At 42.1% G+C, this 26,397-nt stretch overlaps 1 protein-coding gene across 4 annotated transcripts in view; it reads right to left on the bottom strand.

The window, feature by feature from the left end:
- Nucleotides 1-316: 316 nt before the first annotated feature.
- ANAPC10 (anaphase promoting complex subunit 10) overlaps nt 317-26,397 on the bottom strand; it is a 168,641-nt gene continuing 142,560 nt past the window's right edge. For all 4 annotated transcript variants that reach the window (XR_015144168.1, XR_015144169.1, XR_015144165.1 and 1 more), the window contains one exon: nt 317-1,759. The gene's annotated coding sequence lies outside the window, so the exon portion shown is untranslated. The remainder of the gene's footprint in view (nt 1,760-26,397) is intronic.

Genomic DNA, 26,397 nt, shown 5'->3' with positions numbered 1-26,397 from the left:
TAGCTGCTGTTATCAATATCTTTATTATGATTATTCATTGGTGCAGATATTCTGTTTCTTAATATGCAAAAAAAACATGCCTTTAACTCTTTATTTAGGCTCTGGAACCATCAGAGTCTCTCTGATCTAGGATGACTGCATTAGTTAGCTTCTTTGCTTAAACAAGGAACCTCAGGAATTCCCTGGTGGTCCAGTGGTTAGGACTCTGTGCTTCCACTGCAGGGGGCACAGGGTTCGATCCCTGGTTGGGGAACTAAGACTCCACAAGCCGTGCAACTCGACCGAAAAAAAAGAAAGAAAGAAACTCAATTGATAATAGCTTTCAAAACAATGGTTTATTTTTTCATTGACATTTCTCGGGAACTCCAGGTCCACCGCAGCTGTGTTTTTAGCAGAGGGTAGGCAATGGCCCTGCTCCACGTGTCTTCACATTCGGGAACCCAGATTAAAGAAGCAGCCCCTTACATCAGAAATGCCAGCCTCACAGCAGAAGGGAAAGAAGTTCAGAATAAAACACACAAGGGCTCTCAAGCCTTCTGCTCAAACATGACGTAGAGGATGCCCACTCACATCCTATTGGCTGAAGAATTCCCGTTGCTAAGCTCAATGTCAATGAGATAAAGTGGAGACTGAACACACAAGTGGATAATGGCCAGACCTACGCAATAAAACCCTGACCTCCAACCTCGGCAGCAACTGGCCCAGGAAGCCAAACCACAACATCTGTAGCAGTCAGCTCCACATGGTCAGCGCTTGGTCAATGACTGCCAGATTTTTTTGCCCCTGCTTCCAACTCAGGATTGACCAGAGAAGCCAAATATCCTCCCAAACCAATCACACAACATTCCCGTTTCCAGCGAGCCTGCCTCCAGGGTCTCCATGCCGACAACCTCAATCAGTATACCTGAAGCCTTCCTTTTCTTTCACTGTAAAATAGCTCTCCTGCTCCCTTGCCTGCCTTTGACTCTCTGCCAAAGGCAAGTGATGGAGGCTGACTGCCTTGCTATGTAACAGCCTCTGAATAAATAGCCTCTGTTTGTTCTCCTTTGGGTGGTCTTTGCTTCTTTCCACAAAGTACACCCTTCCTATGGTGGCAGGGAGGATGGGGAGGGTTCCTGCAAATCACATGGCAATGAGTGAGGATGAACGAATCATCTTCTTTAAGGAAAAGGGAGAGTAATTAGAGGGGGGACAATGGCACAGGCTACCTTAGTCCACCCTCTGGATCATGGAGAGTTGTGCTCATCCTCCGCACATGTGCGCAATTCCATCCAATCACGCTCAAAAGTCCAGGCTCTCCTAATTGTCTCTATTCCATATCTGGGTAGGTCTAGTCTCTGTTCAGAGACATGGACTAAACCACAAGTTACAAACACAAGACATAGTAGTATCTCAGAAACATGATAACAGTAAGAAACACCCTTCAGAAAGAAAGGGAGATACGTACTGGTCACTTACCGATAACAATGCTAACCTCTGGGGCAAAATGTTGCAAAGGCCTCCTCCTCAGTGGAGAGTAAGTGCTCCTGGATCCAGCACTAGTTCTACTTCCTACAAGTCATTCTCTCCATGGCTCTTGCCTCTGCCCTCCCAGAGGACCTTCTTTTGTTATTATCCTCCCTGACCTCATCTGCAGAGGCCACTGGACAGTATCCCCTCCTTTGTGGCCGAGCACTGCTAAGGACACTTGCTGAAACGGTGAAGAAGACTTTATTCAGGACCACTTCGATTGTTGCTGAGACTCCTGATGTCGAGACTCCTGAAATAGGGGAGAGAAATTGGGCTCAGTTTGCAGATAGCAAGCACAAGTAGGGATTTATGGTCAATAAGCAGAATGAGGGGGTCAGTGGGTGGAAAATTACTAAGAGGAAGACATCAAGGCGAGAGGTACTTGCGAAAACAAGGTAACATGGTTCTTGCTGAAGGCAAGCCAGGGTGATCAGATATCAAGGGTGGGAGACGAGGGATTGTTTGACCCAGATACTGAGGGTGATTCCTCCCAGAAATGGGAGGAATTCTCGATAGAGTGGAGGTGGGAAGGGGAACTAGTCAAAAAGAGGGCTGCTGAGGGTCTTTGTCAGCATCCTTCTCAGCCTGCTTTCTGCCTGTAGATATTCAAGGACCCAAAGGTTTGCTTTTATGTTTTGAACAGTCTTTTCTTTTTTTCTTCTAATTCAAGCTGGTAGCTCTTTTGACGATCTCTTGATCTCTCTCTCCCCCCCACCCCCTCACACCGCACATACACAAAATACTCTTGGCTTTATACCTATTTGATTCCAGTTAGAGCCCTGTGCCACACCCACGGTTTTTTTTCAAGACAGTCCTCTGCGCCTTCCCTTATAGGTAGTTCAAGATTGTTGGTCTTTTATCAAATAGGCCTGCCCTTCTCTCTTTTCTCTGATCCACTCTGTCCAGTTGAGACAATTTCTTTGCAGGAAGGGGATGCCATAATATATTTAGAGATTTTAACAAGGGATGTGGTCATCAGGAGTTTTGACCAAGATTAAGTTGTAATTGACCGCTGTTACTCCCAGAACTCAGAGCATTTCTGCTGCTGCTGCTAGGTCACTTCAGTCGTGTCCGACTCTGTGCGACCCCATAGACGGCAGCCCACCAGGCTCCCCCGTCCCTAGGATTCTCCAGGCAAGAACACTGGAGTGGGTTGCCATTTCCTTCTCCAATGCATGAAAGTGAAAAGTGAAAGTGAAGTCGCTCAGTCGTGTCCGACTCTTAGCGACCCCATGGACTGCAGCCTACCAGGCTCCTCTGTCCATGGGATTTTCTAGGCAAGAGTACTGGAGTGGGGTGCCATTGCCTTCTCCGCAAAGCATTTCTAAATTTTATCTTTTACTGGTTGATGGAAGAAATGGTTATATATTTCAACCCTGCAAATCTCAACACTTCTAAATTCTCTTTTCCCTCTCATCCCAGCTTACATAATTCTTTTCTGAGTTCACTACTTTCCAGTTACTTGCCTAATCTAATCTATCTAATAGTAATTACGGCACTTCAGGGACATTCTGTTTTACAACATCTTAACCGAAAGTCATGGGTACATTCAGTGTATTTCTGTCTTCAAATGATCGTGGATGGACAATACACCAAATAATCACCATTCCATATCATATTGGGTAGGCCAATCAATTCGTTCAGGTTTTTCCATATGATGTGACAGAAAAGCCCAAAAGAACATTTTGGCCAATCCAGTAGATTGCCATTCTCCCCCATCTTTAATTAAAGTTTTCTTGCCATATACTGACCAAAAGCCAATGCCACTTCTTGTAAGATTTTCGTTAGGACAGCTTTGCTATAATAACAAATGATCCATCAAATCTCTGTGATGTATCAAATAAAGGCTTTTTTTGGGCACTAGTGTTACATGTAGGCTGCAGGTAGGTTGCGCGTCTGCTCCACAGGACTTCTCATTCTCAGATTCAGGCTAGGGAAGCAGCCCTTATAAAGGATATGTCATCCTCAGTGGCAAAGGGAAGTAAATCGGTGGCATAGGTAAGACTGAGTTGTAAATATAAATGCCAACTATTTATATCTGAGCACATCTGCTCAGATATGATTGGCCAAAGTAAGCCACATGGCCAAACCCAATACCAATGGGACAAGGAAGAATACTTCTCTTTTTTTTAATTAATTAATTTTTTTGGCTGCATGGGGTCTTTGTTGCTTTGTGTGGGCTTTCTCTAGCTGCAGACTGGGGGCTACTCTTTGTTGTGGGGCTCCAGCTTCTCATTGCCGTGGCTTCTCTTATTGTGGAGCATGGGCTCTTGGCTCTTGGATTTCAGTAGTTGTGGCTCAGGGGCTTAGTTGCTTCTCCATGTGTGGAATTTTCTGGGATGGAGGGGTCGAGCCCGTATCCCCTGTATTGGCAGGCGGATTCTTACCCACTGTGACACCAGGGAAGCCTGGAAGAATACTTCTTAACCAGTGGGAAATGCAGGGTAAAAATGTACAATCTTCTCATAAGGAAAGGAGACTAAGTAATTGGAGAAATATTAAATAATAAAATTGACCACATTGGTAAAGAATAGAATTTTTGAGAACTGTGCCTTTTCTCAAAGCAAAAGAATTAATGAAAGAGTTATAAAAAAAATCATCACTAACATTGTGATAAGGAGAAGAATGCTTATGTATTTACTTATTTGGCTACACCAGCTCTTGGTCGCGGCATATGCAATCTAGTTCCCTAACCAGAGATCGAACATGGGCCCTCTGCAGCAGGAGGACAGAACCTCAGCCACTGGGCTACCAGGGAAGTCCTTCCTTTTGCTCTTGATTGCTTTGTTTTCTCTTCTTCTCTAGCCATCCATAAAGTGTAATATGTTGTATGGAATGAAAGAAAAACTGTTCCCCGTCAACTCTGCGCATTTTGCATTCCTAAGACAACCAGACCAGGCGGACACTCAGTGGCAACGGAAAGGTAAGATTATAGAGTCCACATTTCAGGGACCTAAGCCTATTCCTTCTTCCTGCAACTGATTAACTTTCATCAGCAGACTAGGCCAGTTCCTGGAAGGGCATGCACAGAGCAAGCCCATGGCCACCCTTCCAAAATAAGAGTTCTCAAAGTACAAACGTAACCTACCTACACATCAGCAGCCACATGCCCATCGCCCTCTATGTTAGTCTTTTCCTAGGGTCCAATCTGGGGGGCAGACTCAGCTTTCTTGAACAGGGCAGCTGTTCGTTTATATGTGCCTTTGTGCCAAAGAAGGAAGAAAGGTGTCTTCTCAAGGTGGACCAATTAGAAAAAGCACCATTAAAAAAAAAAAAAAAAAGTCCCTCATTCCCATCTGGCAAATTAGTAAAAGATGCCCCTGTGGGAGAGCCCATGGCTTCACTGAAGAAAGTACCTTTGTGGGATGAAAAAAAATGCACCCCTGGCTCCCGGCAAACGCAGCGCTCAGCCAGGGTTCCGGCTTGGCAAGTGCAACGTGGCTTTGACGGCAGCCCCCACTCACCTCCTGGACCAGGCGCCTTTGTTCAAGCGCACAAGAACACAATTATGAGTGACAGCCCTGCATTTGACATTAAGCATGGGATGCAAAACCCTCATGTAAAACTTGTCCAAATGAATATTTTCCCCCAATAAATTTCATTCTCAGCTGCTGCAGACCAGCGTTGAGTGGTTTAATTAAACTCCCCACTGACATGAGCTGGTCACTTGCATCCATTCTCTATTGAGAAAGGAGCCTTAGGTAACTTAGTGGTGTGGGCACAATAAGACCTTTCTCTTCCATGGAGGTAATATGTCATGTTTAGTGCCCTCTAATGGAGTTATTTATGCGCTTCCTTAATGCAGAAACAAGCTGGTGAGCTGGGGAGTTTAGGTTTTCTTTTTTTCCCCTCTCTTTCATTATCGTTTTGCATTTTCTTCCCCTTTCTGGTTCGATCCTCCACATTCAGCTCTTCCCCCTTTTCTTGCCAATTGCCAGTAACAGTATACTTGAAAATGTTCACAGGATTTTCTCCAGACACCTGCTGTCAAGGACCACGTGTAGGCCTGTCCAGTAAACTGCCTCTCATTAGAGAGATTTGCCATATGCTATTATAAAGAAGTCATTCTTCAGCCACTTTGCTTCACACAGCATCATTCTCAGTGCTGCAAATGTACAGATTATTTCATGTTTCACAACACTCACAAATGGAGTTTTAACAACAAATGATCAACAAACTCAGACTATTTACTTTTGGGAGAAGCCAGTGTCAAAGCATTGCAGCGGCCTGAACTGCAACGTGAGGTCTAATTTTTCACATTTGAACAGTATCCACTCTAGCGATGTGTGTGTTCAAAGTGCAGAAAGAGTGGCTGGTGACTTGTTTTTCTTAAAATATACCTCCGCACAGTAGAAGCAGTCATGAATAATCTAGGGCCACTCATCAGGAGCCACACAAAGTACGTAAAATGGAAAATAAAAGTAAATAAATCAATGTTTTAAAAAGCTGCTTGGTTCTCAGATTTATCAGTGTACTGTGAAAATTTATTTTTTAAATAATATCTTTTGGGGGAAAACTTTGTTAACATTCAAGAAATTCATCTATTCATCAAGCAGATGAGAATCACTGTGCTTGGTTATTTCAGTGTCACCAAACTGAGTTTCTATAGCTTTAATAAGATTGTTATGTATTCGAGCTGCACTGTGATCCTCTTGAGGATTCAAAGAGCAAGTTATGTAGAGATGTGTGCTCCCCAGGCCTTGTCCTTCTCAACTTTATTTGGTGTGAAGATAAAAAAAAAAAGAAGGATGTTTTCAATTATTAGTGACAGAGCTCTCAAACCAGACTAGGCAGAATACTACAGAATAGAAATTAGTTCACATATTAAAAGGCCCAGAAGTCAGGAGGGTTGTGAGATTGGTTAAGTCAGTGGCTAATGATATTATCAGTTCACTCCATCTCTCCACTGTTGTTGGCTTTATTCTCAAGCTGGTTGCAAGATGATTTTGGCAGTTTCGGAGCTTGCGTCCTCAAATTACAGATGACAGACTTTTCTGTCCTGTGGATCTCTCCTAGGAGTAAGAAAATGTGTCCAAGAGGCTCCCCTGGGAGCTTCTATATCTCATTTCTGAGTCACCACTGGCCAAAGGAATGGGATTACCCTTCAGTGGACTAGACTCACTGTTGGAGCTGGGGAGGCATCAGTTATCCCCAAACATGTAGCTCCATGGTATCCGGGTAATACTTTCACAAAATTGCACTTTGATAGAAAAGAAGGAAGAACATGGATGCTGAATAAGGAACCAATACAATCCTCTCCAATAGCTAACTCTGCAAATAGCTTAATTAATCTTAGTAAAAGTGCCTCCAACACTACAACTGAAATCTTGATTATAAAAACAAAAAGCTCTATCTTCTCAAGAGATTGTCTAGTTTCTTCATGAGGTTTAATATTAAGAAGAAAAAGAAAAAAGAAAAGTCCTATACATTCTTGGGGATGTACTTTTGGAACCCATCAACCTCAAAACTAAGAAATTTCTCACTATCTTTACAGTAGATACTTTGGCTCCTTTTAATTGCTAGGTACTCACCATAGAAAAAACCAAGTGGATTTATGGTCAATATGAAGACACTGAGAGTCTAAAAAATTGTGAATCTTCTCAAAAGATAAGGGAAACATTTCCAGCTTATTATTATACATGATTTTTTCGGACCCTATATTTACAAATCCACAAACTTTTGGATCAATGTGCAAGTATTCTACAAGTTTTTTAAATAGTCTGGGGACTTTCCTGGTGGTCCAGTGGTTAAGACTCTGTGCTCCCAATGCAGGGGGCCCGGGTTCAATCCCTCGTCAGGGAATTAGGTCCCACATGCTGCAACTAAAGATCCCACATACTGTAACAAAGATCAAAGACCCTGAGTGCTACAACTAAGACCAAGCACAGCCAAGTAAATAAATAAATATTTTTTAAAAATAGTCTAACATCTTGCTTCTCAAAATATATCCCTTGGACCAGTAGCATCAGTCATCTGGGAGCCTGTTTGAAATGCAAAAATCTCAGGCCCATCCCCAACCCTACAGAATCCACATTCTAACAAGATTCCCGGGAGATTCGTAAGCACATTAAAGTTTGAGAAGCACTAACCCCGGGCTGGGCCTGGAGTGGAAGTTACAGTATGTCGCTCTACTAGTGTAAAAGGGGTTTTGTTGAGAGAATTTCCTTTAAGGATCTTTTATTCCTAAAGGAGATTAAAGTACTATATGTAGATGGGGGCCCAGATTTGAAGGCTTGAGACAAACCCTCCCTTAGAGGGAAAAATGCAAGACAGTCCAAAAAGGAGATAGAGGTGTTGAAAAGGGCAGAAGAAAAACAAGAATATTTACAGATATCAAGGGAAGAGAATGCTTCAAGACAGACTGCACTGAAAATTATAAAGAAGTCAAGAAGGGGACACTGAGAACTGATGATTAGATGATTATTTGTGACTATAAGAATGCAACACTGTAGAGTGGCGGGACAGGAATTGGACATTATGGAGACAAACCAGGCAAAGTAACAGCAATGAAGAGGCAGTTGCTTAGCTCCAGAGTCAGATTGTCCAGGTTTGAATATGGATTTCAACCTTTAAAAATGGCAACTTTGGGCATATTGTTTAATCCTTCTGTCCCAATAAAATAAGGATGATAGGGACTTCTCTGGTGGGTCCGAGGTTAAGAACCCACCTTCCACTGCAGGGGGTTCCGGTTTGATTTCTGCTCGGGGAACTAAAATCCCACATGCTGTCAAGGGGCAACTGTCTGTGCTACAACTACTGAACCCAGGCCCTGGGGCCCTCATGCCATAGTTCGAGAGAAGCCTGTGCGCTGCAACCAAGATCCTGCACACACAACTAACACCCAGCACAGCCCAAAATAAAAAGAGGGCAAAAATGTTCTTAAATACTTGTGTGTGAAAGTCGCTCTGGCATGTCCGACTCTTTGTGACCCCATGGACTGCAGCACGTCAGGTTTCCCTCTCCTTCACCATCTCCCAGAGCTTGCTTAGACTCATGGCCATTGAGTCAGTGGTGCCATCCAACCTCCTCACCCTCTGTCGTCCCCTTCTCCTCTTGCCTTCAATCTTTCCCAGCATCAGTGTGCTTGCCAGGCTCCTCCATCCATGGAATTCTCCAGGCAAGACTACTAGAGTGGGTAGCCGTTCCCTACTCCAGGGGATCTTCCCAACCCAGGGATCGAACCCAGGTCTCCCACACTGCAGGTGGATTCTTTACCCTCTGAGTCACCAGAGAAGCCCAAGAATACTGCGCTACCGGGGAAGCCCATTTAAAAAGAATAAGGATAATGTAAAAATGTCTACATCTTAAGTTGCTATAAAGACAAGAGTAAAGACCTTGTCACAGAGTAAGTGTTCAATAAATATTAGCTATTACTAAAATTATGAAAAAAAATAAAGTTTGAGAAGTACTACTATAAGGCTCCTAGTGCCTAGAGGACACAAACACAGAATGTGAAATCTAGCAACTACAATGTACTGAAATTCACATCATTTCAGCTTTCAACTTGAGGGACCAAGAAATGAATATCATGGACTCAGACAACAAACTCTTGTTCATTTCTAATCTCTGTTCCATTAATCCAAGTATCAAGATTCCATTTAAAGTCATGGACTTATAAACAGGCCAGAAAAAATGTCTGATCCTTTCTTCTGATCATATGAAAGTCTAGACATTTGGACATGGGTTTAATGGTATACTGTGGGAAGACTCAAGATCAGAACTTGCTTGGAGTCATTTATATAAACGCTGGCACTATTTCCACCAAAATAGGGACTCAGGGCAATATGGAGGCCAACGCATGGCTGGTGCCCAGTAAATAGCCCCCTGTTAATTTTTTAAAATGATAATAAGGCTAAAGTTACAGACTGAAGTTTGTTCCTATGGTTTGATCATTTGGACAAGTACAGTATGTTCAGTTCAGAGGCTTATCTACCCCACAGTTAGCACACTCCCCTTCTTGGCATTTCTCTCATTTCCTCGAAAAGCCTTTTCTAGAGAAACTTTAGATCAGAAGCCAAAGAAAATGCAGCTCAATTTGCCCTGCTCCCCATGGAGCTCCCAATGACTGAAGGCTTTCATTCCCTTCTCTCCCACATTAATCCTGGCTGTGCCTTAGCCACCGGTGTTGCCCTAGGTTTCACGGTGAGAAAGCAGTGGATTTGCTGGGCTGGTCTAGATGAAGTTAGCAGGCTGCTGCTTCATTTTCATGGGCATTTGTTTTGCTTTTCCTTTATAAATTTTTAAAAAATAATTGTATTTGTGTATTTATTTTGGGGCTGTGCTGGGTCTTCATTGCTGTGTGGATTTTCCTCTAATTGCGGAGAGCGGGGTTACCCTTTAGTTGTGGTGCGCAGGCTTCTCGTTGCCATTGCTTCTCTTGGGGAGCACAGGCTCCAGGGCACGGGGGCTCAGTAGTTGTGACTTGTGAGCTCTAGAGCTCAGGCTCAGTTGTTGTGGCACATGGGCTTAGTTGCTCTGCAGCACATAGAATCTTCCCCCATCAGGGATCGAACCCGTGTCTCCTGCATTGGCAGGTGGATTCTTTACCACTGAGCTACTAGAAAGCCCTGCTTTTCTTTTTTTGATGCTCTAATTGTTTTGTTTCACTGCACCCTCTTGATGAAAAATATAACAAAATGTGCATAAAGATATGGTCAAGTCTACAAGTGTAAGATCCACGAATGTATCATCCCCCACTTCTCACCCTCTTCCGCCCCTTTGTCCTTCATCTGTTCTTTGTCAACGTTTCCTCCCACATCATGCCATTTTAGAATATTTCACTTCTCTCCTATCTTCAGGCCTATCCCTACTGCGGGTCCTCTGAACATATGACCCTGTCTGCTGCTTCACCCTCAGACATCTGAGGCTGCTAGGTGAGAATTCTTTGGGTTCTGACCACCCACTCCAATTTCTACACATCCTTATTTCACTTCCTTCCTCCAGTCTCTTTGTATCCTATTTTCGGACTCTTCCTCCTACCTCTATTCTTGACCCCTTCTGTAGTCGGCTGTATGACAGTCACCTAAAAAGAAATTTCACATCCTACTCTGTGGAAGTGTACATGTTATCTTATTTGAAAAAAAAAAAAGGGGGGGGGTCTTTAAAGATCTAATTAGGTTAGGATCTTGAGACAAGGAGATCATTCTGGATGATCCAAGGTGCCCCGAAATTCAATAACAAGTGTCCTTGTAGGATGTGTAACAAACAGAAGAGGAGAAGACATAAACGCATAGAGGAGATAGTGATGTGAAGATGCTGCTGCTGCTGCTGGGGCTGCTGCTAAGTTGCTTCAGTCATGTCTGACTCTGTGCGACCCCATGGATGGCAGCCCAACAGACTCCCCCATCCCTGGGATTCTCCAGGCAAGAATACTGGAGTGGGTTGCCATTTCCTTCTCCAATGCATGAAAGTGAAAAGTGAAAGTGAAGTCGCTCAGTCGTGTCTGACTCTTCTCGACCCCATGGACTGCAGCCTACCAGACTCCTCTGTCCATGGGATTTTCCAGGCAAGAGTACTGGAGTGGGGTGCCATTGCCTGCTGGTAAAGACTAAAGGGATGAGGCCACAGTCAAGGAGTGCCAAGGAAAGCCAGCCATCTCCAGAAGCTACAAGACGCAAGGTAGGGGGACTTCTCTGGTACTACAGTGGATAAGAATCCACCTGCCACCGCAGGGGACATGGGTTTGACCCCTGGTTCAGGAAGATCCTTCAATGCCGTGGAGCAACTAAGCCCATGTGCCACAACTACTGAGCCTGCTCTCTAGAGCTCACAAGCCACAGCTATGGAGCCCAGGCACCTACAGCCTGTGCTCTGCAACAAGAAAAAGCCACCAAAACGAGAAGCCCACCCAGGGCACATCCAAAAGGAAGAGACAGGAAGTATGAAAAGGGTGAAGTCAAGAGGGATTGTTATGACGATTCCTTGCGGGTTGGCCTGCTCCTGTATCTTGGGAGTGTCTGTTTAATAAAAAATTTGTCTACTTAAGCTGTAACTTGTCTGCTGTTTTAAACCCTTTTAGTCCGTTGTTCCAAATTTTTGTTGCACTGAGACAAGAACCGAGGGCGAGAAATAAACTGACCTGACACTTAACCAGGAAAATAATTTCCCCCTCATGGGCCCAGATTGGGCAGCTTTGCTAGCAGTGCCTTTCAGATTGGAGGGTGTTTTCATGCAGAGTTCCTCATCTCTGACAGACTGAGACAGGCCTGAGACCTGGGTGGGACCCTTTGCTGCAGTACTGCAAACCTTGCACTTAGACACACCTCTCCTTGAGATACAAAATTCAAAGAAACCATATGGGACTAAAAATAAATGTGTGCATGCACTGGGGCAGTCCTGTACCAAAAGATACAAAATGACAAAAAATAAAATAAAAAACCATTTCTGCCATTTCTGAAGAGCTAGGAGCAAAAAACTGGGTGTTAGGAGCAAGAGTAGGGTACTGCACATGCCCCCCTGAACTGAACATCACAAAAGAGGTGGGCAAACCACCTAAGCCACCTCTCCAGACCAACCTCTGGTCACACGCCTACCCTCACCCCATATAAGGAATGAGCTCGCTGCCCCTACCCTGCTGGAGAGCAAGCAAGGGAACACGTTACTTATTTTCACTCTCTCCTGCAGCTGGCACAGGGGCCCCAATAAAGCCTTGCTTGAATCATTCATCTGGCCTCTAGTGAATTTCTATGGATTGGGGATGGCCAAGGACCCTAGTCAGTATCAAGACCACTGAATACTTGGTGCTCACTGGGGGGTTCCATATGGTCTCTAAGACTCGGGGAATACGAGGAAGATGCAAACATGCAGCTAATTCTCCTGCTGAGCCATGAGTAAAAGCAACCTGGTTTGGTTCATAGTTTCCTTCTCAGCTGCATTTACAGGAGTGTGGCCAGACAGCCTAGCAGTGGCATTAGTCGCTGTCACTTTAGAGATTGCTTGGCCTCACGATAATTATTTGCCTAGACAGGGAAGGAAATGGCCATGATACTGAATTTAAAAAGTTTGGCATTGGGTTAGCAGAGGCTGGAATTGGAAATGTTTGGGCAGAGTATCCATCTGAGGGCCTCAATGGGAGGCTGGCCAAGAGCAGAGGTAGCAGAACTTAGAGATCACCGGGTACTTCAGTCACTGAGGAAGACGCCCATTCTTTGTCTCAAAATCCACACTTCCTGCTGCCCCAGTGCAGGCTCTTGTGATGGAACAAGGTGTACCATTTGTGTTGGCAAAGGCAAACACCAGGATAGACCAGCAGATAAACAAAAATGATCTTCCTCTTATGTTAAGTTAAGGCACTATTTGCCAACCCCCCCCAAAACCCCAGAATCATTCTAAACTCTTATTTTCTCTCTTCACCTCCCACATCACATTGATGACCCAGTTCTGTCGATTCTAGCTCTGTAACATGCCCCACATATGGCCCTTCCTCTTTTTATTTTTGCCACCTGGCACGTGAGATCTTCCCCTACCAGGGATCGAACCAGTGCCCCTGTAGTGGAAGCACGGAGCCCTAGCCACTGGACCTCCAGGGAAGTCTGATATCTTTATCCTCCATTTTACGGCTTTAGTTCAAGCTGTCATCACTTTGTACCAGACTCTTTGTACCATTTCTCTCCTCAAGTCTTGCTTTCTTCCATTCATTACCCGCTTTGCTATGAAACTGATCACATCAGCCCCACACCTAAAACTCTTTGGGGATTCCTATCTGTGAGACAAACCCTGTGCTGAAATATGCCAGATGAAGCCCAATACAATCTAGCTTCTGCCTATCTCTCATCTTACACCTTTCCGCTCCTACTGAACCACCAAGGACTCCAAGATTGAAACATCTCCAAACTCCCAACTGTGTAAACTGTACACAATTCAATCATAGCCTTGATAGACTTTATTATATTTGTTTTCATGTTTATGCCCCCGTTCCCCCAGCACTGGATTACTAAATCATTAAAGAAAGAATCTCTCTTCTTTCAGTACCTTGCACAGTGCTGAACACAGAGGAAGCACTCAAAAGAAAAAAAAAAAAGGAAACTACTTGCTAAATATGTCAATGAATGAAGGGATAAAAATGTGAATCCTCTTTACTGTCTTAGAGCCATGCGGGGCATGCTGGAATGAACCTGGCACCTCTTCCTAATGCATCAAATTTACACAATGGGAAGTCATTTTAAACATTTTACATTAAAGTAAGCAAGGACTTGTTATGAATCATAGTATAAATGTTGCATTAATATTGGAGGTAAAGTATTCAAAGAAAATTTGAATATGATTTGGACCAGTTTGGGCTGGACTTTCTCAGGACAGATGAATTCAGAGTTCATGGTCAGGTACCACTGAGGGAACTTTAGTGTAAAATTTCAGAAGTCATGTTAGAGGATTGTATGCATTGTAAGTAATAAAATGGAACTCATGATATAGATAATACTACCAAGTTCAGAAAGTCAGTGATGACAATTCAGAGAACCAAGTTTGTTTAGGGGGACTCCAGTATTGCCTGCATTCTTGCTTCTAAGCTGTAGATAATCATCATACGAACTAAGGAAAAAGTTGAGCCCTAAAGTTTCTGAAAAGCCTAAGTTGAAACAGATTAAGTAAAATTTTAAAATAGTTGAGCATGTCTGTATGACACAAACTACTTTTAAGAAACTGGGAATCTGCAAAAGAGAAGGGCATCACCTCAGCCAGAAAGACGAAGGTCTGGATTTGTATCCAAAATAGACTCCAATAGACTCCAAGACAGTTCTTTACACCAGGCTTCCCTGGTGGCTCAGATGGTAAACAATCTGCCTGCAATGCAGGTGACTTGGGTTTGATCCCTGGGTCAGAAAGATCCCCTAGAGAAGGGAATGGCTACCAACTTCAGTATTCTTGCCTGGAGAATTCATGGACAGAGGAGCCTGGCAGGCTACAGTCCATGGGGGTCTTAAAGAGTCTGACAGACTGAGTGACTAACACTTTCACTTTTCACTTTTTTCATGTATACACACACACACACACACATACATATAAACATATTCACCATAGAATTCTTTTAACTATAAAATTCTATGGCATTTAATGTATAGCTCAAATTACAACCATATGATCCCCTAACTTTTCCTAAATACTAACATTTTTATATCCCTGATTTCAGACCAAGTTCAGAAAGTCAGTGATGACAATTCAGAGAACCAAGTTTGTTTCGGGGACTCCATTGTTGCCTGAATTCTTGCTTCTAAGCTGTAGATAATCATCATACAAACTAAGGAAAAAGTTGAGCCCTAAAGTTTCTGAAAAGCCTAAGTTGAAACAGATTAAGTAAAATTTTAAAATAGTTGAGCATGTCTGTATGACACAAAATACTTTTAAGAAAAAAAATTTTTAAGGTTCATCTATTGCAGAATCTTTTTTTAAAGTTCTTTTTGCTATAAGAAAAAATTATCCAAACAAGTTTAGCTCCATGAGATCAATTGTATATTCTCTCCCTGCTAGCTTAGAATCCATTCAGAGACCAATTTATACATGAGTGGATGTGTGTATATATTTTGTGTGTGTGTCAGTATTTATGAATATCTAGCAAGTAACATTGCTGCTTTATGACACTTCTTCAACCATTAGTAAATAACTAAGTGGCCACAAGAGTTCAAAAACAAAACCAATCCAAAAACAGAGGGTGGAGGCAGCTGAAAAATGTTAAGTTGCTCAGAAGACTATCTTGAGTTGATGCAAGAGGAAAATCAGAACATTTTCTTAAAAAGAAAAAAATGACAGGAAACAGAGCATGCAACTTCAGTGCTCAACTTGTGCCTAATCTCTTTGTGTGGGATTTTTTCATTCCAACACGTACCTCCCAGGACAAGCACAACAGCAGTCCCTAAATCATGTTCATCTTCTGAAGATGATATGTAATAAACACAGCCTTCCTTAAGGAGCCATGCGGGTCAGGGCAAAACACAGTGTGTATCACCCATCTTGCAGATTTGAAATGTTTATACAGATAATATCTAGCGGAAATTGACACTGACGGCCACCTTGCTGAAGAAAAGAAAGGATGCAGATGGAACCAAAGAACACGTGACTTGGGGAATCTGGAAGGAATAAAGGGCTGTATAGATTTTATGTGTGGTTTATTCCCCTTTTCACTGGGTAGCAAGCACCTACTTTGCCCACTGAGAAAATTCTGGTGCCAGGCCCTCACAGCATCAATATATGAACCCACCAAATGTCAAGTTCCTGTCAGAGCAATGTACAAAACATATTTTGTGGCAAATATGGCGTGTGAAGGGCCCCTCAGATTTCTCTTCCTATTCCATTCAACGTGTTGGGTGATACAATCTCGTAGAATCAGGGTACTTTTCCTGGCAATCCAGTGGTTAAGACTCCACACTGCCAATGCAGGGGGCATGGGTTTCATTCCTGGTCAAGGAACTAAGATCCCACATGCCACACAGCGTGGCCAAAAATGAAAATAATTTTAAAAGTGCTGTTGTTGCAACCCCATGGACATTAGCCCGCCAGGCTCCTTTGTCCATAGGATTCTCCAGGCAAGAATCCTGGAGTGGGTTGCCATTCTGTTCTCCAGGGGATCTTCCCAACCCAGGGGTCAAACCCTAGTCTCCTGCATTGCAGGCAGATTCTTTACTGTCTGAGCCACCAGGGAAACCTTCTTTTTATCTTTGTTAATGCTTTTCCAAGTATTTCAGAGCCAAAAAGAAGGGAACAAAACTTTGACTACTGTGCTTTCCCTTAGAGGAGAGACACAGCACTGATAGAAACCTCCATTCCCAGCCACTAGGCGTTTAGAGCAGCCCTTCTGTAGTCACTGGAAATCCTCTCCATGTGGCTGAATTTGAAGCTTGAAGGTGTAAGTGCTGGAGAAAACGCAGCTCTTTTCTCAATAAAATGACCTGTTATTCTGTGTAAAGAAAGGAGGTGTTTCTCTGAGACCACCGTTACACCTGCTATGCGTTACTGAAATACAAGCCATCCCCCCCCGCCCCTCCCCCACCCCTCCACTACTCACACCTGGGCACTGGCTAGTGAAAGCACATTGGCTTGCGTGTGGGGGAAGGGTTTAAAACAAAACCATCTTCGTTCCTGAATAAATAATTCTTGCCAATATCTATGGTTTACTGTGGATAATTGAATTTGGGTCTAATTCTATGCTCAAAGTATCCAAACACTTGCACTTTAATTGACACATACCAAAAACAAAATTTTTTTTTAAGATATTTGGCAAGGCATTTTGTTTTTAACATTAGTGCAATGCAGCCTAACAGTGTTCTTACTGTAGTCCTGCCCGAAAGTGATCACTTTTCTGTACTTTTCCTATGACAAATTTATTTTCCCTATATGCTTTTGTTGGCTAGCAGCTCTGGCATGACTTGACTGACAATGAGCCAGAAGATCTGAGTTTGAGGAAAATGCACGGCTCTCAAGGTTTGGCACATGGTAGATAAGTGCAGAGCAAATGCTCCGCATTCAAGCAGAGCCTGTGCGTTGGCCTCATCAGCCCACCAAGGACAACACAGACATTAGTTAGAAAATAATATAATACTCCTTAACCTTCAGGACAGGAATCCAGTGAAATAAAATTTAAAAAATTAGCTTTTCAATGTTAAAACAATTGGACAATTGCTAAAGCTTCCATGAGCTTTATTAACTAAGCAACAGGTCATTATGTCACGAGTTTTATTGACTTCACATGATTGCTGTCCTATCCGAGAGTTGACAAAGGTACCTTCTGATGATTTGCCTTCTTTCTGTAAAGTAGGAGGGGATCAGCTCAGAATGAGGATCCAAGTGGCAAGGGATGAAAGGGCATCCTACACCATCAATTATGAAGGTATTTTAATAGCAAATTCATCAAAGAATTTATGTAACAAATGTAATCTGCAGTGGCAATCTGATTAAGCAGAGAATTAGCATTTGAAATTCATCTTTTAATCTAATTATATATCTCTAGCGTTTAATTATAAGGAATGCACAAAAGACTTCAGTACTACACAATCAATGATATCAAAGATATATTACCTAGAGAAAAGATCCAAAGATTTCCAGTTCAATTGACAAAAGTGTGCATGGGCATGCACACCTCTACTCATGAAATGTTTCTTTTCACTTTTTGCTTGTTTGTTGTTTTTATTCCCACTCTAATGAAAAGTTGTCTTCATCAGAATCCAAATAGTTTCATGTAATAGGTGAATGTAATTAAGTCTATCACTAAATCAGTAAGGAAGGCAATGATTTATAAAACATTTCTGGACCACAGCTGTCTGAGAACTGCTAAATGCTAAAAGTTCTTCCTATAAAAACAAAAATACACACCAAATTTTAACACAACTTCAGAGCATTCATAGGCCTCCATGTTGCATCAGTTAGCTATTACCGACTGCGTAACACACCAACCTAAAAGTAATAGCTTAAGACCACACAATTTACCTGAAACTTCTTTGATGACAGTTTAGGCTGGATTCAGCTGAGTGATTTCTCTAGTCTTACATGGGTTCCCCTCTACCACTCTGGTGAGCCGTAGGTCAATGATGGGTGTCGCTTATGCTTCTGGGCGCTGGCTCTTAGAGGCCAGGACACCTCGGCCCCATTTCATACATTTATCATCCTCAGGCAAGCTGCTTGGACTTATTCTCATAGTGGAGACAGGTGTCCAAGAGAGAGTTGAAATAATGAAGGCCTAATTTCATAACTGTTGCTACTGCTTCATTCTTTTGATCAAAGCAAGTCACAAAACCATCCCAGATTCAGGGGACTGAAGTAAGATGTTATAAAACCATATTGCAAAGGGTATCATTACAAAAAGGGATAGAGAATTGAGACCAATTTTTTCATCAATTTATCACACCAATCATGAATATAGGTTAATAATTTTCTTCAACGAAAATGAAATAATAGGGGTTAAAAGAAAAAGCAAGAGAATATTTTTACTGTGACATACGAGTGCACAAACTAACAACTGACATTCCAAACAATGAAGTCCAGAGCCAACAGAAGACCGTTTTTTAGGGACAAGCAAGAAAATATCAATGCTTTTCCTTTCTGAAAGATAATATTTTAGAAAATAAATATACTCTACATAGCTTTAAGTTCTCATTTTGGCATCAAAATAGGATACCGTGGATTTTGCATATATTTAGTAGGGTAAACTTAGCAATATTGATGGACTAGAGGAGGAAAGTGATACAGCTCAGTTCAGTCGCTTCTGTCGTCCCCTTCTCCTCCTGCCCTTCAATCTTTCCCAGCATCAGGGTCTCTTCTAATGACTCAGTCCCTTGCATCAGGTGGCCAAAGTATTGGAGTTTCAGCTTCAGCATCAGTCCTTCCAATGAATATTTAGGACTGATCTCCTTTAGGATGGACTGGTTGGATCTCCTTGCAGTCCCAGGGACTCTCAAGAGTCTTCTCCAACACCACAGTTCAAAAGCATCCATTCTTCAGCACTCAGCTTTCTTTATAGTCCAACTCTCACATCCATACATGACTACTGGAAAAACCATAGCTTTGACTAGACAGACCTTTGTTGACAAAATAATGTCTCTGCTTTTTAATATGCTGTCTAGGTTGGTCATAACTTTTCTTCCAAGGAGCAAGTGTCTTTTGAATTCATGGCTACAGTCACCATCTGCAGTGATTTTGGAACCCCAAAACAATAGTTTGTTACTGTTTCCATTATTTCCCCATCTATTTGCCATGAAGTGATGGGACCGGAAGCCATGATCTTAGTTTTCTGAATGTTGAGTTTTAAGCCAACTTTTTCACTCTGCTCTTTCACTATCATCAAGAGGCTCTTTAGTTCTTCTTCACTTTCTGCCATAAGGGTGGTGTCATCTGCATATCTGAAGCGATTGATATTTCTCCTGGCAATCTTGATTCCAGCTTGTGCTTCATCCAGCCCAGCATTTCTCATGATGTACTCTGCATAGAAGTTAAATAAGCAGGGTGACAATACACAGCCTTGACGTACTCCTTTTCCTATTTGGAACCAGTCTGTTGTTCCATGTCCAGTTCTAAATGTTGCTTCTTGACCTGCATAAAGATTTCTCAGGAGGCAGGTCAGGTGGTCTGGTATTCCATCTCTTTCAGAATTTTCCACAGTTTATTGTGATCCAGACAGGCAAAGGCTTTGGCAGAGTCAATAAAGCAGAAGTAGATGTTTTCCTGGAACTCTCTTGCTTTTTCGATGATCCAACGGATGTGGGCAATGTGATCTCTGGTTCGTTGGCCTTTTCTAAATCCAGCTTGAACATCTGGAAGTTCACAGTTCACGTACTGTTGAAGCCTGGTTTGGAGAATTTTGAGCATTACTTTGCTAGCGTGTGAGATGAGTGCAACTGTGCGGTAGTTTGAACATTCTTTGGCATTGCCTTTCTTTGGGATCGGAATGAAAACTGACCTTTTCCAGTCCTGTGGCCACTGCTGAGCTTTCCAAATTTGCTGGCATATTGAGTGCAGCATCATCATTTAGGATTTGAAATAGCTCAACTAGAATTCCATCACTTCTACTAGCTTTGTTTGTAGTGATGCTTCCTAAGGTCCACTTGACTTCACATTCCAGGATGTCTGGCTCTAGATGAGTGATCACACCATTGTGATTATCTGTGTCATGAAGATCTTGTTTGTATAGTTCTTCTGTGTATTCTTGCCACTTCTTCTTAATATCTTCTGCTTCTGTTAAGTCCATACCATTTCTGTCCTTTATCGAGCCCATCTTTGCGTGAAATGTCCCCTTGGTATCTCTAATTTTCCTGAAGAGATATCTAATCTTTCCCATTCTATTGCTTTCCTCTATTTCTTAGCACTGATCACCAAGGAAGGCTTTCTTATCTCTCCTTGCTATTCTTTGGAACTCTCCATTCAAATGGGTATATCTTTCCTTTTCCCCTTTGCCTTTCACTTCCCTTCTTTTGACAGCTATTTGTAAGGCCTCCTCAGACAACCATTTTGCCTTTTTGCATTTCTTTTTCTTGGGAATGGTCTTGATCCCTGCCTCCTGTACAATGTCATGAACCTCTGTCCATAGTTCATCAGGCACTCTATCAGATCTAATCTTTTGAATCTATTTCTCACTTCCACTGTATGATTGTAAGGGATTTGATTTAGGTCATACCTGATGGTCTAGTGGCTTTCCCTACTTTCTTTCATTTTAGTCTGAATTTGGCAATAAGGAGTTCATGGTCTGAACCACAGTCAGCTCCTGGTCTTGTTTTTGCTTACTGTATAGAGCTTCTCCATTTTTGGCTGCAAAGAATAAAAGCAATCCAATTTCAGTGTCAACCATCTGGTGATGTCCATGTGTAGAGTCTTCTCTTGTGTTGTTGGAAGAGGGGGTTTGCTATGACTAGTGTGTTCTCTTGGCAAAACTCTGTTAGCCTTTGCCCTGCTTCATTCTGTACTCCAACGCCAAATTTGCCTGTTACTCCAGGTATCTCTTGACTTCCTACTTTTGCATTCCAGTCCCCTATCATGAAAATATTCAGGACATCTTTTTGGGGTGTTAGTTCTAGAAGGTCTTGTAGGTCTTCATAGAACCATTCAACTTCAGCCTCTTCAGCATTACTGGTCAGGGCATAGACTTGGATTACTGCGATACTGAATGGTTTGCTTTGGAAACAAACAGAGATCATTCTGTCGTTTCTGAGACTGCATCCAAGTACTGCATTTTGGACTCTTTTGTTGACTATGATGGCTACTCCACTTCTTTTAAGGGATTCTTGTACACAGTAGTAGATATAATGGTCATCTGAGTTAAATTCACCCATTCCAGTCCATTTTCGTTCACTTTTTCCTAAAATGTCAATGTTCACTTTTCCTATCTCCTGCTTGACCACTTCCAATTTGCCTCGATTCATGAACCTAACATTCCAGTTTCCTATGCAATACTGCTCTTTACAGCATCAAATTTTACTAAATGTTATTCTAAATGTTTGTGTCAGTTTTTATGCCCAACTCTATGGAAGTCGTACAGGAATTTACATTTTTCCATGGAAGTCATTTCTCGGGATCCTATAGTAAATAACAAAAACATTTCCTACTAAGCCAAAATCCTAGAAAGCAGTATTTCTACAAAGCACAGGAAAACCTTAGGACAACAAAAATTCCAAACAGGGAATATTGAACTCATAACATACTCTGAGTCTGTGACAGTTGATCCAGTGATTGCTATAGCATCGTCAGAAAGTCAGTTGTCGGGGCTTCCCTGGTGGCTCTGTAGTAAAGAATCTGCCTGCCAATGTATGGACATGGGTTTGATCCCTCATCCAGGAAGATCCCACATGCCGCAGAGCAACCAAGCCATGTGCCACAACTACTGAGCCTGCGTTCCAGAATCCAGGTGCTGCAACTACTGAATCCCATGAGCCTAGAGCCTGTGCTCCACAACAAGCCATCGGGATGAGCAACTTGCACATTGCAACTAGAGAGTAGCCGCTCTCCCTACAGCTAGAGAAAAGTCCATGCAGCAACGAAGATCCAGGATGGCCATAAATAAGCAAATGTTTTAGAAAATTGGCTGTCGATAATGTCGAGTGTAATCTTATTCTTACCCCCTAGAAAGAATAGCCAAAAAAGAACTGATGATAGGAAATTCAGTATATAATTGAGAATAATTGATTGGATTTAGCAAAATGTGAGTTCTTTATTCAGATGCATTTAGTTTACATCAGACTTTGCCATTACCAAAGGCTATTTATGTCTAATTAGAAGACATCTTGTTTGATATTCCAATGCTCTAATTCTTCTTATATAATCTTGTCTTCTAAATCACAGGAAAATTGGTATTGTGGTAGACTCCACTTGGATGAATTCTCCATCCAATCTCAACTCCCTCTCTGTAATCGTATATCAGCTTTCTGTTGGTCTGGTAATCATTAACCATAAACACAGTGGTCTAAAACAACACAAATTTATTGTCTTACAGTTCTGGAGGTCAGACGTCTGACATGAGTATCACTGAGTTAAAATAAGGGTGTCAACAGACTGCATCCCTTTCTGGCGGCTCCAAACAAGACTCTTTCCTTATATTTTTGAGCTTCTCCAGGCTGCCTACGTTCCTTGGCTTCTGGCCTCCTCCCACCTTCAGATCCAGCAAGGGATTGAGACTTTTTCACATCTCTCTACTCTGACTTCTCCTACCTCCCACTTACACTCTTAAAAGCCCGTGGGATTACATCAAACTCACCTATTTTCAAATCAGCTGAGTAGGAATCTTCCACCTGTCTTCTGCCTTAACTCCTCTTTGCCCTGTATCATAGAACATTAACAGGTTGTAGAGACTAGGGCGTGGACATCTCTGAGGGCCATAACTTCCTTCTACAAAACCAAGGCTATCCCACCTCTTTTTTTCGGCTACCTTAGATATTGATGCCTAACAGTGTGAGCCAAGCCTTCTCAAGAGAGGCTGTGTAGGACATGCTTATGATATCAAGGAGAGTTTATGACAGCAAATTATATCTTCCCAATGTAAATTCTAGAAATGTCAGCTATCATTGAAATAGCAATCATTGCTGAAACGTACAAGAATATATCATGGCTTTTCAACTATAAGAATGGTTATTTGAAAGCACATAGGAATATTTTATGTATTATTGAGGGCTTTCCAAGTGGTGCTAGTGGTAAAGAACCCACCTCCCAATGCAGGGCAAAAGAGATGTGGGTTCAATATCTGGGTCAGGAAGATCCCCTGGAGGAGGGCATGGCAACCCACTTCAGTATACTTGCGTGGAAAATCCCATGGACAGGGGAGCTTGGTGGTCTATAGTCCAGAGGGTCACAAAGAGTCAGACGTGACTGAAGCAACTTGGCATGCACTCACCAGCAGTGATGACAGTAAATAGGAAAATAGAATAAAACAACAAGAACTTTAATATAAGGAATCAAATTGGGGCAGAAATGAACATCCATTGTAATTGAATGTATTATAACCAAGTATTTTAAAAAATTAAAGAGACATTCAATTAACAGTTGGATTAAAAAATCATCCAATGACCTCAATTATTCTGTATATTATTGACAAATTACATGCAGAATCAATTCAAAGCATCATGCTTGATACTGATAGATTCTTTGACTTACTACAAACTCTCTGAGGGCCACTGCTTATTTTACATCTTCCCTTATCTGCAAAGTGTAGGATAGTAATTTTGAGGTAGTTATCCATGTCTTGGTTTAATTTTTTTGAATTACTAAACAAAGATGAGCAAGATTAGTCTCTGCTCTCAACTTATAATAAAGTGGTACAAAAACGATTCTGCCCATCTACAAGCAAATATGAGGATTATTTATTATCTATGATCTAATTCTTTATCCCCTTAAAGAACAGCCAGCATAGTCTAGTCTTATATATAACAAGATATGGTAGAATGAAGGCAAGAGTTCTAAAGCCAGAGATAAAGAAAGAATGAATAGAAAATAAGGAATGAGAAAAGAAAAAAGATGTAGAAAGAAAAGAGGGCATCACTATTGTGAATAAGTAAAAGAGAATGTTTCCTTGGGATTTAAACAGTGGTTATATAGTGTCTACCTTCTTTTTTCACTAGGCATGACAATTAAAAATACTGGCATAAAATAGCATCATGTGGTATTATGGTATTATTCTCATAGAGAAATAGAATAAATTAATGCCAACTTGAAAGTCAGCATCATGTCAAGCAACAGTGTTTTAGCTGATACTCCATTAGAAAAAGCCATTTATGTCTCCATAAAGAAATATCCACTCAAAAATGATGTGACAATTTTTAGATATTCCCATTGCCAGTAGACACTGGGAGGAAAAAACAAATAGTCATGAGCTGTGGGCACTAATTATATTTATGTAAATCACAGGTGGTCTATATTCAGTGTCTCCTCCTCAATTTATTTCTGATGAAAGAGGAGAACTTTCTATCAAGACTGAATCATCTGTGTTTCCCCAATCATGCCTTCTTTCATTCCCCTCCTATAACCTGGAATATCTTTCCCACTTTTTCTCCAGAACAATTCCTAATTCTGAATTTAGACATCGCTCTGAGGAGCACTCCCTGGCACCACCTCTCGTGCACATTCCTATAGTGGAATAGAAGCATATATCACCACGTACAGTACATTGGAACACAGACAACTGTTCACTTGTCTCCTGCACATGTTGTTGTGTCTGTGTGCTCAGTCGTGTCCGACTCTTTGTAACCACACGGACTACAGCCTGCCAGTCTCCTCTATCCATGGAATTTTCCAGGCAAGAATACAGGCGCGGGTTGCCATGTCTTTCCCCAGGGGACCTTTCTGACCTAAGGATCAAGCCCACGTGTCTCTTGCATCTCCTGCATTGGCAGATGGATTCTTTTACCACTGGCACCTCTCTCCTTCACCCTACTCCTTGAACTGTCTCTCTGCTATGTGACACCAAAGTCCCTACTGTTTTTCTCATTGTATTCTTAATGCCTGGCATGCAGTGAGTAATCAGTAATTGTTAGTTGACTAAATAGGTCAATGGACAATAAACAAATGAAGGAAGAATGGGAGGGATGGAAGAAGTCTGGGAGAAAAGATGATGGACAATGCTTGAAAAAGTGAGAGTGCTCAGTCATGTCTGATTCTGCGATCCCATGAACTGTAGCTTGCCAGGCTCCTCTGTCAATGGGATTCTCCAGGCAAGATTACTGGAGTGGGTTGCCATTCCCTTCTCCAGGGAATCTTCCCGACCCAGGGATTGAACCTGCATCTCTTATGTCTCCTGCATTGACAGCCGATTCTTTACCACTGCACTGCCTACCATATAGGTTTTCTTGTCTATAAGAGAAGTGCCACTCCTCACCATCTGTGACTTATAAAAATGTGTTTATCGCCAGATGTTGACCATCCTCAGTATACCCCATTTTCAAAGAATAGCACAGACTACACAGTGCCCTCCTCTGTAATTCAAGAAAGATTCCACTCACTCACTAGCAAGCAACCAATGTGACTGTGTGAAAAAGAAACTCTGAGAGACAATTAAATGGAGTAAGTACAGATGTAATCTTTCCTGATTTTGATAGGGCATTCTCATTGCTTCACAAAACAAAGTTAAAGACATTTAGAAAAGTAGGCTTGGGGCCATGTTACATTAAATAAATGAATGACTGATTTGGGGGTCACATTCAAAGGCCAATTACTGCTGCTGCTAAGTCGCTTCAGTTGTGTCCGACTCTGTGCAGCCCTGTAGACAGCAGCCCACCAGGCTCCCCCATCCCTGGGATTCTCCAGGCAAGAACACTGGAGTGGGTTGCCATTTCCTTCTCCAATGCATGAAAGTGAAAAGTGAAAGTGAAGTCACTCAGTCATATCCGACTCTTCGGGACCCCATGGACTGCAGCCTACCAGGCTCCTCTGTCCATGAGATTTTCCAGTCAAGAGTAGTGGAGTGGGGTGCCAGTGCCTTCTCCAAAGCCAATTACTAGTGATACATTATCAATTTGGAGAACACTTCCAAGTTGTGCTTCACAGGGATAATCCCTATATTTCTTATCTTTACTAATGTTCGAAATTTTTAAACATTGAATATATAACGTTGTTTGTATTCTGTTAAAGATAAGTTTCAAATGACTTTGATGAGCTGGGTAAATTTCTTATACAATGAGGTGAAAATGAAGACAAAATGTGTATGCTTAGAAACTAAAATAAATCATTCATATGCAGAATAAAGCACAGTTGACAGGTTTTTAAGGACAAAACACCTGGGAGTGAGTCAAGACTAGATTTGATCACGAGCAGAATGAGTTTGCAATACAATGCCCTAAACCAGTTGTTCTCAACAAGAGATGGTTTTATCACACAGGACGCATTTGGCAGTTTGTCTGGAGACATTTTTGACTGTCATGATTGAGGAGGGTGCTACTGGCATGTAGTGGATAGAAGCCAGGGGAACTACTACACCTACACACAACAAAAGCT

This window comes from Bos grunniens, chromosome 17, assembly GCF_055505025.1.
Source record: "Bos grunniens cultivar Pamir isolate PY7600 chromosome 17, Bosgru_T2T1.0, whole genome shotgun sequence".
Taxonomy (NCBI): domain Eukaryota; kingdom Metazoa; phylum Chordata; class Mammalia; order Artiodactyla; family Bovidae; genus Bos; species Bos grunniens.
Note: the sequence above shows the minus strand (reverse complement) of the source record. Positions and strands in the feature narration are given on the sequence as shown.